Source organism: Pseudophryne corroboree (assembly GCF_028390025.1).
Source record: "Pseudophryne corroboree isolate aPseCor3 chromosome 3 unlocalized genomic scaffold, aPseCor3.hap2 SUPER_3_unloc_97, whole genome shotgun sequence".
Lineage (NCBI taxonomy): Eukaryota > Metazoa > Chordata > Amphibia > Anura > Myobatrachidae > Pseudophryne > Pseudophryne corroboree.
This window is the reverse complement of record NW_026967593.1, coordinates 80019-91478: the sequence shown is the minus strand read 5'-3', so window position 1 is coordinate 91478 and position 11460 is coordinate 80019. Positions and strand designations below refer to the sequence as shown.

General features: G+C 38.8%; 3 pseudogenes; 2 read left to right on the top strand and 1 right to left on the bottom strand.

Moving 5' to 3' along the window:
* Positions 1-272: 272 nt before the first annotated feature.
* On the bottom strand, positions 273-390 carry LOC134984930 (5S ribosomal RNA; annotated as a pseudogene).
* Positions 391-2919: 2529 nt separating this feature from the next.
* On the top strand, positions 2920-3037 carry LOC134984932 (5S ribosomal RNA; annotated as a pseudogene).
* Positions 3038-9401: 6364 nt separating this feature from the next.
* On the top strand, positions 9402-9519 carry LOC134984927 (5S ribosomal RNA; annotated as a pseudogene).
* The last annotated feature ends 1941 nt before the right edge of the window (positions 9520-11460 follow it).

Genomic DNA, 11460 nt, shown 5'->3' with positions numbered 1-11460 from the left:
ACCCTTTAGTGGTCCTTCCTCTATAGAATTGAATAAAACTTAACTTTTAATGATGATCTATATAAATTTCACTGAAAGTGAACAAAGAAGAATAAACATAAAATCTAGATTGCCATTGTACCAAATAAGGTTCTAGATATGGCAGGTGAAAATTTATTTTTTTGTGGTTGTTAGTGTTATTGTTAATAATAAACAATATGTACAAGTCACAGAAAGGATCGAATTGTAGGATAAGCTTGAAAATTGATATTGGATTGCCTGAAAAGAGAAACGGCCCACAGCACCTAGTATTCCCTGGAGGTCTCCCATCCACGTACTAACCAGGCCATACCTGCTTAGCTTCCAAGATCGGACGTGTTCGGGCGCATTCAGGATAGTATGGCCGTGGGCCGATTGTATCAGGAATAACTGGTGATGTTTTGTGCTGATTGACAAAGATGGTCTGAGTATTCAGCTGGAAGGCTGTGAGATTGTGGAGGAAATGTACTTAAATGTGCAAAGTGGTAAATATTTATAATCAGATATAATGAAATTAATAACTGCTGAAAAAAACATGTATACCTGTTTAACCAAGATTGTAATGGTTAATATAGCAGTTATTGATTCACTGCAAAAATAGGTTCAATCCTATAGATAGTAATAGCTGAGAAAAAATATATCTGTATTCCTGTGTTAACCAAGATGTAATGGTTAACAAGGCAGTTATTGATTAACTGTAATTAGGTTCAATCCTAGAGATATTAACACCGCAAGCACTTAGATTATTGGTCCCAATGAGGGGGTCTAATGCGTCGTTGAGATGCCGACACAGTGTTTGTAGTTGTCACTACCTATTTAAGTTTGTCTGCTGTAAATAGCCTGTGATCAGATAAATCTACAAAAGATTGATTGAATTGATGCAGCAGAGAAAACAGTCTTTTTTGTCCATATATGACAACTTAAAAGCTTATAGTACAAGTCTTTGATCAATTAATTGAATAGATTCAATCCTGAATGAAAAAGTACGGAGCATGAAATAACGTTGCTGGACCCAGATTAAGGGTCTGAAGCGCTGTTAGAAAAATGGACACAATGTTAAAGATTATTGTTACCACTTCCAGTGATGTAGATATCCTTTGGAGTAAGGTAGCTGTAGTTAGACTGAGGATCGTGTCCGTGCCCCGTGTTCTGTGACCGTGCGGCCGCCCGTTCCGGAGAGGGAGAAGCCGCGATGACGTCACTGAATGGACGTCAGAATCCGACGTACGTTTCACCTGTGAGCCAGGCTTGTTCACGGAAGCCCTGTGCTCTCTGTCCACCTGCTCTCCATATAAATAGGATGCCCGGAGGACTTGATTGCAATTAGATGTAGTGCAGCTGAATTCATTAGAGATCGCGAATGGCATTAATTGCGAATGGCACTCCCACTTTTGCCATTTATCACCCGCTCCCACCAGTCAATTTCATCATCATTAGCCTATTGCCTCAATTTTGCTATTAATTTATATTTCATTTTATATCCCTTATCACGTTATTAATATATTTTTATATAAAAACATCTTTTTATTTCATTATATTTTATTCAATTCATTCCTATTTCATTTCTATTTATATATAATTTCTATACAATTTCATATTCTTCCAATTTTTCTCATTTCATTTATTTCATACCACATTATATTTTAACATCTTTTACAACAATATTTAACTTTGTATTCTCTCACAATCCAATGTTCAACCAATCTTTGCGATATTTTGACTTCACAGCTCAGATCCATGCATAAGAGTCTTATTACACAGTTTAAAATCATAATGTCTCCAGGATACCGGAATTATCTAATTAGTCTGCTCGGACTAATTAGTCCACTGCACCCAAGCTTCAGTATGCTAGCTAATATATTTCACACATTGATTACTTCTTCTAAAACCTCCTTTATCCCAATTAATGCCATTCGCGATCTCTAATGAATTCAGCTGCACTACATCTAATTGCAATCAAGTCCTCCGGGCATCCTATTTATATGGAGAGCAGGTGGACAGAGAGCACAGGGCTTCCGTGAACAAGCCTGGCTCACAGGTGAAACGTACGTCGGATTCTGACGTCCATTCAGTGACGTCATCGCGGCTTCTCCCTCTCCGGAACGGGCGGCCGCACGGTCACAGAACACGGGGCACGGACACGATCCTCAGTCTAACTACAGCTACCTTACTCCAAAGGATATCTACATCACTGGAAGTGGTAACAATAATCTTTAACATTGTGTCCATTTTTCTAACAGCGCTTCAGACCCTTAATCTGGGTCCAGCAACGTTATTTCATGCTCCGTACTTTTTCATTCAGGATTGAATCTATTCAATTAATTGATCAAAGACTTGTACTATAAGCTTTTAAGTTGTCATATATGGACAAAAAAGACTGTTTTCTCTGCTGCATCAATTCAATCAATCTTTTGTAGATTTATCTGATCACAGGCTATTTACAGCAGACAAACTTAAATAGGTAGTGACAACTACAAACACTGTGTCGGCATCTCAACGACGCATTAGACCCCCTCATTGGGACCAATAATCTAAGTGCTTGCGGTGTTAATATCTCTAGGATTGAACCTAATTACAGTTAATCAATAACTGCCTTGTTAACCATTACATCTTGGTTAACACAGGAATACAGATATATTTTTTCTCAGCTATTACTATCTATAGGATTGAACCTATTTTTGCAGTGAATCAATAACTGCTATATTAACCATTACAATCTTGGTTAAACAGGTATACATGTTTTTTTCAGCAGTTATTAATTTCATTATATCTGATTATAAATATTTACCACTTTGCACATTTAAGTACATTTCCTCCACAATCTCACAGCCTTCCAGCTGAATACTCAGACCATCTTTGTCAATCAGCACAAAACATCACCAGTTATTCCTGATACAATCGGCCCACGGCCATACTATCCTGAATGCGCCCGAACACGTCCGATATTGGAAGCTAAGCAGGTATGGCCTGGTTAGTACGTGGATGGGAGACCTCCAGGGAATACTAGGTGCTGTGGGCCGTTTCTCTTTTCAGGCAATCCAATATCAATTTTCAAGCTTATCCTACAATTCGATCCTTTCTGTGACTTGTACATATTGTTTATTATTAACAATAACACTAACAACCACAAAAAAATAAATTTTCACCTGCCATATCTAGAACCTTATTTGGTACAATGGCAATCTAGATTTTATGTTTATTCTTCTTTGTTCACTTTCAGTGAAATTTATATAGATCATCATTAAAAGTTAAGTTTTATTCAATTCTATAGAGGAAGGACCACTAAAGGGTCCTCACCTCTAACATACACATATCAGTTTCATTCACCCCTTTTTTTCATTCATTTTTTTCATATCTTATCCAAAGAGTGCTCCCACACAAGGGCATTTTGTCTTTTCTCTTGTTTTCTCATGTAGGCTAACTACAAAATCCATGGGAGCACCGCCAAAATTCAGTACTATTCATGATTTACAATAATAGTCAATACTTTTGGTATCTCATAGATATCTTTCTCTTTATCTACAATTTTTACTTTCTCAGCTGGTGCAGATCCACAACCTCGTTTTCACAAATTACCTTGGTACTGAGGTTTTCCTCAGCTCTTGGATCCTGCACAGCGGTCAGGCCTTAAACAGCCATTACTCTTACATAATACATATAATTAACCTTTTTTCCCTGTGCTTCTCTCTCCGTGGCTCTCATTTTATGACTTATTACAATAGCTTAGTACTTTCACTATTTTGGGTTATCTCCAATCACGTTGTACTAATATTGCAATGAGTAACTTCAGTTTGAAAACTGAACTATCAAGCAAAAGACCGACAGAAGACTTGGACACGATTTTTCCTATCCAAATAACAGATTCGGCCCCAGACAAAAATTGGGAAGATGATTTGTTTCATTTAAAGAGAGTTCTCCAACGTCGAATTAGAGTTGATTGGGATGTAACAAGTTTAGAACACTATCTCAAACAAAAGATTACCCCAAGAGGTCTACGACCCAAGCTTTTTCCTTCTTTTGAACTTTCAACTGATATTTTGAAAAGAGAGTGGGAGACTTGTCTCCTAAAATGCTCTCAGGAATTAATGAGTGTGCTGATCAAACACAATCATCTAGTCTTAGAAGAGTGCACGAAAGAAGTGGACAGATTAGGACTTAAATTGGAACAGTGGGAGAAAAATTCCACCTTCCAGACTTGCTTTGCTAAAATTAAGAAAGATTTGGAATCCTATGAAGATAGTATTATAGATCGGAAGAAAAACAAATTCTCAAGAGATAAACGAGACTTTACCTCAGGACACATCTTCAAATGGACTAATCCAACACGAAGGCGAGAACAGACAAGACAAGAATACACTCCATCTTCCTCTGAAATAGAACCATCTGATACAGAAGATCACAGCTCCTCAAACATTGATCTGAGAGAACCTTACCATCACAATAGAGATCCCAGTCTCCACTCATCCTCCTCTACCACCTCTTCTTTTTTAGAAGAAAACAGGGGCAAATCCCGAGGTCGCCCCGCAAAACAAAAACAAGGCGGGGCAGGAGGAAGAAACACAAGAGAAAGATGGGGATCTCCCCAATCTCGACGATATCCATCCAGAAGGAGGAAATAAAAGAATCCACCATTTCAAGCTTGAAAATAATCAATCTATCTACTCATAACCTAACACAAGATCAAACTGAGATTTTGGAGAAGGGTCTCTCTTTTTCACCCACCACCAACTTCAATCGTTTCAAATGGGAAACTCACCTCAGACTTTTTGGTCGCAAACTTCTTTTAAAAAAACACTTCAGCAAGAGCGACATGGGACAACCTCTCATTAGTCAATTATCAGATCTATCTCTTCAAGAACAGGAAGCGCTACTCAATCTGGAAGAACTATCTGGAGAACTAATTCCTTCAACTACAAGACCAATATGCAAAAAACGGTCCACCTTTTATCCCCAGGACAATATATGCCCTGAGGTGAAAGTTTTTCTCAATTTAGTCTCTCGTGACTTTGATACATTGTATCGACGACAGCGAACACAGAGAACTGCTGGTAATCTAACGAAAAATCAAAAAGATGCCTTAAAGGAGATTCAAGAATGGGACGATGTTCAAATTAAGATGTCAGACAAAGGGGGCAACATTGTCATATGGCCAACAACATTATATCTCAAAGAGGCGAATAGACAATTAAAAGATGCCACTTGCTATAAGACCACATTATTTAATCCAACATCCAACTTTCAAACTCTATACAACAAAATTATCAATAAACATCTACAACTTGGAACAATCACCAAAACTGAATGGGATTATCTCAATACACCACACCCTCGGACCCCAACTTTATATTTACTGCCAAAGATACACAAAAATCTGGAAAATCCGCCTGGCCGACCCATAATTTCAGGCAATGGGGGTCTATTGGAAAAAGCTAGCTGCTTCTTAGATGTCCACTTGAGACAACATGTTTTGAGCCTTCCTTCCTACATCAAAGACACGACTGATGCTCTTAAAAAAATTCAGGGCATACATCTGGAGGAAACTTACCTATTGGTAGGACTTGACGTCGAATCCTTATATACCTCCATCAAACATGATCTGGGCTTAAATGCAGTCTAATATTTTCTATCTATGGAAGAACCATGTGCTTTCCATGATTTCCTATTGGAACTACTTCACTTTGTACTAAATAATAATTACTTCCTATTTAACAACCAATTCCACATTCAAATCAGAGGGACCGCCATGGGGGCGGCATGTGCCCCCACCTACGCTAATCTTTTTTTAGGATGGTGGGAACGTGAAATAGTCTTCCATGATAATCAAGAAGAATACACCAACCACATCGTCATTTGGATACGTTTCATTGACGACATCTTCCTGATCTGGGATGGCACACAACACAAATTGGAACAATATATTTCATTTTTGAATAATAACAACATCAATCTCAAATTCACCTATACCAGCAGCAAAGACAGTATTCCCTTCCTAGACCTCAGGATATATCGGGATTCAGAGAACAACATAGCAACGGAGATCTTCAGAAAGGAAACCTCTACCAACAGTCTCCTACATTCATCCAGTGGTCATTTTCCTCCTACCATCAAGAACATCCCCAAAGGAGAATTTCTCAGACTGAAACGTAATTGTTCGGATGAATCTACTTTCAAGTCTAAGAGTCTTGAATTAACTAAGAGATTAAAAGAACGGGGTTATAGTAATCGCCTAATCAAGAAAGCAAGATCAGAAGTTGAGAGAGTGTCACGTGACTCTCTGGTATTCCAAGAAAGGAAGCCAAAGGAAGATAAGTCCACATTGAGATTTATAGGTGATTTTTGCAGCAACTGGAAAGAAGCCAGAAGAATATTACAATCCCATTGGCATATCTTGCAAATGGATGAAGATCTGGCCAAACATATTGGAGACAATGTTAGTATGAGCTGGCGCAGAGCACCTAATTTAAAAGACAAACTGGTCAGGAGTCATTTCTCACACCCATCAAAACCTAGAACGACTCTAAAGGGTAGTTACCCATGCGGTGATTGTCGTGCATGTCCACATGTCAAGAACTACACAAATATAACAGACAAATTCAACCAACTGATCAAGATTGATGATTACTTTAATTGCAAGACAATGAATGTAATCTATTGCATCATATGCCCATGTAAACTCAAATATGTAGGCATGACATCACGCATGCTCAAAGTGAGAACTCTTGAGCATATAGGGAATGTACGCAATGCTAAGTCGGACTCAGCCAGATTTAAGAAACTCACTACAGTTGCTAGACATTTTTTTCATCATCACAACAGCAAAACCGATGACCTCAGCGTTTTTTGTCTTGAACATGTCAAACTGGGACTAAGAGGAGGGGACATCAATGAAGCATTACAAAAGAAAGAATCAGAATGGATTTTCCGATTGGATACCCTCATGCCAAAGGGTCTCAACGAATATATCAATTACAGTGTCTTTCTCTAAATTAGAGGTAGCCAGGTAATCATTCATCCATGAACCTACCCTAATCATTTTCATTTTTCAGTTTTTAATAATTACATTCACTATCACTTCTTTACATATCTTTTCCCTCCTCCCCCTTTTTTCCACAAATTTCCTTTCCCAATCCTTTTCCCCCCCCCTTTTCCATTCCCTCCTCCTTCCCAGCCCATCTTCCCCCCTTTTTTTCCCCTTTTTCCCCCCCGCCCCCACCCCCTCCCTCCCAATTTTTCTTCCCCTTTCTCCCTTGCCTCCCTTCCATTCCTATTTCAGCTATTATTTCTCCACTCACCTCAATCACCCACTAATAGCCCTCCAACTCATTCATTCAGTCATCATCCTCCAAGGACATTCTTCCCTTACAATAGATTTACCTTTCATCACAGTTCAACACATTCACCTACTAATTCAATAACTCACAAAAGCAGAGTCACCACTCATCTTTCGCCATTCCAATTCCACACACTCTCACTGCCACCATTCACTTCCCTCCCCCCTGTTTCAACCCCCCCCTTTCCCCCCCCCCCTTTTTGCCCCTTTTTCAATATCCCACCCCAATCCCATATCCACCATTTGTCCCCATTTGTCCCCTTTCCCCCTCCACATTACCCTTTCCCACACCTTTTCTCTCACAGATTGGCCTACCACCATGCTTTCACACAAAATCATATAACTTCCAGACCTCACACAGGCACCATAGTCCCATAACATTTCCCAAACCGCCAACCCCTACCTCCCACACCCCCATAACCCCAAAACCCTAAATCCCCCCTCCCCCCCCCCCCTTTTCCATCCACATTCCCAATTTTCCCCTCCCCCCCTCTTCTCCCCCACTTTTGCAACCTCTTTATCACGCCTCACGCACTCCCACTTTTGCCATTTATCACCCGCTCCCACCAGTCAATTTCATCATCATTAGCCTATTGCCTCAATTTTGCTATTAATTTATATTTCATTTTATATCCCTTATCACGTTATTAATATATTTTTATATAAAAACATCTTTTTATTTCATTATATTTTATTCAATTCATTCCTATTTCATTTCTATTTATATATAATTTCTATACAATTTCATATTCTTCCAATTTTTCTCATTTCATTTATTTCATACCACATTATATTTTAACATCTTTTACAACAATATTTAACTTTGTATTCTCTCACAATCCAATGTTCAACCAATCTTTGCGATATTTTGACTTCACAGCTCAGATCCATGCATAAGAGTCTTATTACACAGTTTAAAATCATAATGTCTCCAGGATACCGGAATTATCTAATTAGTCTGCTCGGACTAATTAGTCCACTGCACCCAAGCTTCAGTATGCTAGCTAATATATTTCACACATTGATTACTTCTTCTAAAACCTCCTTTATCCCAATTAATGCCATTCGCGATCTCTAATGAATTCAGCTGCACTACATCTAATTGCAATCAAGTCCTCCGGGCATCCTATTTATATGGAGAGCAGGTGGACAGAGAGCACAGGGCTTCCGTGAACAAGCCTGGCTCACAGGTGAAACGTACGTCGGATTCTGACGTCCATTCAGTGACGTCATCGCGGCTTCTCCCTCTCCGGAACGGGCGGCCGCACGGTCACAGAACACGGGGCACGGACACGATCCTCAGTCTAACTACAGCTACCTTACTCCAAAGGATATCTACATCACTGGAAGTGGTAACAATAATCTTTAACATTGTGTCCATTTTTCTAACAGCGCTTCAGACCCTTAATCTGGGTCCAGCAACGTTATTTCATGCTCCGTACTTTTTCATTCAGGATTGAATCTATTCAATTAATTGATCAAAGACTTGTACTATAAGCTTTTAAGTTGTCATATATGGACAAAAAAGACTGTTTTCTCTGCTGCATCAATTCAATCAATCTTTTGTAGATTTATCTGATCACAGGCTATTTACAGCAGACAAACTTAAATAGGTAGTGACAACTACAAACACTGTGTCGGCATCTCAACGACGCATTAGACCCCCTCATTGGGACCAATAATCTAAGTGCTTGCGGTGTTAATATCTCTAGGATTGAACCTAATTACAGTTAATCAATAACTGCCTTGTTAACCATTACATCTTGGTTAACACAGGAATACAGATATATTTTTTCTCAGCTATTACTAACTATAGGATTGAACCTATTTTTGCAGTGAATCAATAACTGCTATATTAACCATTACAATCTTGGTTAAACAGGTATACATGTTTTTTTCAGCAGTTATTAATTTCATTATATCTGATTATAAATATTTACCACTTTGCACATTTAAGTACATTTCCTCCACAATCTCACAGCCTTCCAGCTGAATACTCAGACCATCTTTGTCAATCAGCACAAAACATCACCAGTTATTCCTGATACAATCGGCCCACGGCCATACTATCCTGAATGCGCCCGAACACGTCCGATCTTGGAAGCTAAGCAGGTATGGCCTGGTTAGTACGTGGATGGGAGACCTCCAGGGAATACTAGGTGCTGTGGGCCGTTTCTCTTTTCAGGCAATCCAATATCAATTTTCAAGCTTATCCTACAATTCGATCCTTTCTGTGACTTGTACATATTGTTTATTATTAACAATAACACTAACAACCACAAAAAAATAAATTTTCACCTGCCATATCTAGAACCTTATTTGGTACAATGGCAATCTAGATTTTATGTTTATTCTTCTTTGTTCACTTTCAGTGAAATTTATATAGATCATCATTAAAAGTTAAGTTTTATTCAATTCTATAGAGGAAGGACCACTAAAGGGTCCTCACCTCTAACATACACATATCAGTTTCATTCACCCCTTTTTTTCATTCATTTTTTTCATATCTTATCCAAAGAGTGCTCCCACACAAGGGCATTTTGTCTTTTCTCTTGTTTTCTCATGTAGGCTAACTACAAAATCCATGGGAGCACCGCCAAAATTCAGTACTATTCATGATTTACAATAATAGTCAATACTTTTGGTATCTCATAGATATCTTTCTCTTTATCTACAATTTTTACTTTCTCAGCTGGTGCAGATCCACAACCTCGTTTTCACAGATTCTATGGTATCCCTGATACCTGTTTTATGCTTTTACATAAAACTTCGTAATATTAAGTCCCGGACTTAAATATTACCTTGTCACGTGTTCCCGGAACACTGACACGGATTCAGCTTCAGTGTATGACCGCAATCCTGTATGGCAAAGACAGACAATAAATTCTCTATCTTACCATTCAGGGACGATCACTGAATCGCGGACGTAGCCCCCAGCTGAAAGGATTTGACCTTATATTCTTTAACCCTCGATGTGATGGCCTCTTAGACGTCTGGAGTGTAAACTTTTAACCACAAGGTACATGCACAACACAAGCAGTAAAAATTCACACTGTTTATTATGAAGTTAACAAAAGTATATAAGACAATGCATATGGGTGTAACTGACATGTCGTTACACTCCCATTGGCTCGTTAATAGTTACCAGGCAGAACAGAAAAGGCGGATGTCCATATATGGGTTTTCTACAAGTTTCTCAAACATTTAACAAAGTTTTTGTAACACAGTATATTTGGGTAGAAAGAACAAGTTTCATCTGGTATGGAACTGACCTTGGATGCCAGACCCACACAGGCCTGGTATCTGTATGAGAGACAAAGGCACCTAGCACAGGGCAGCACGCATCCATGCAAACACATAAGAGTTCATATAGCATGTTTTAACCCTTCACTAGGGAAATAGAAATATTCACTTTTACACTGTAACCACCACAAGGAAACTGATCATATAAAAAGTAATATGTACCAAGACAGAAGAGGTAACCCTTCACTCCCTCAGTATAATAACCACCACAGGCTGCTCATCCGTTATAATAATAATAGGACACCACAGGTTGCTCCTCCTATATAACAACAACAACAACAGGACACCACAGGCTGCTCCCTCATTATAATAACCACCACAGGCTGCTCATCCGTTATAATAATAATAATAGGACACCACAGGTTGCTCCTCCTATATAATAATAACAACAAGACACCACACGCCGCTATTCCTGTATTATTATTCTTATTATAATAATAATAATAATAATAATAATAAAGACACCACAGGCCGCTCCCCTTGTATAATAATAACAACAACAACAGGACACCACAGGCTGCTCCTCTTGTATAATAATAATACCAGGACACCACAGGCCACTATTCCTGTATAATAATAATAACAACAACAACAGGACACTACAGGCTGCTCCTGCTGTATAAAAATAATAATAACAACTGGACACCACAGGCTCCTCCTCCTGTATAATAACAACAACAACAGGACACCACAGGCTGCTCCTCTTAAATAATAATAACAACAGGACACCACAGACCGCTCCCCTGTAAAACAATAAAACAGGAAACCACAGGCCGCTCCTCCTGTATATTAATAATGACATGACACCA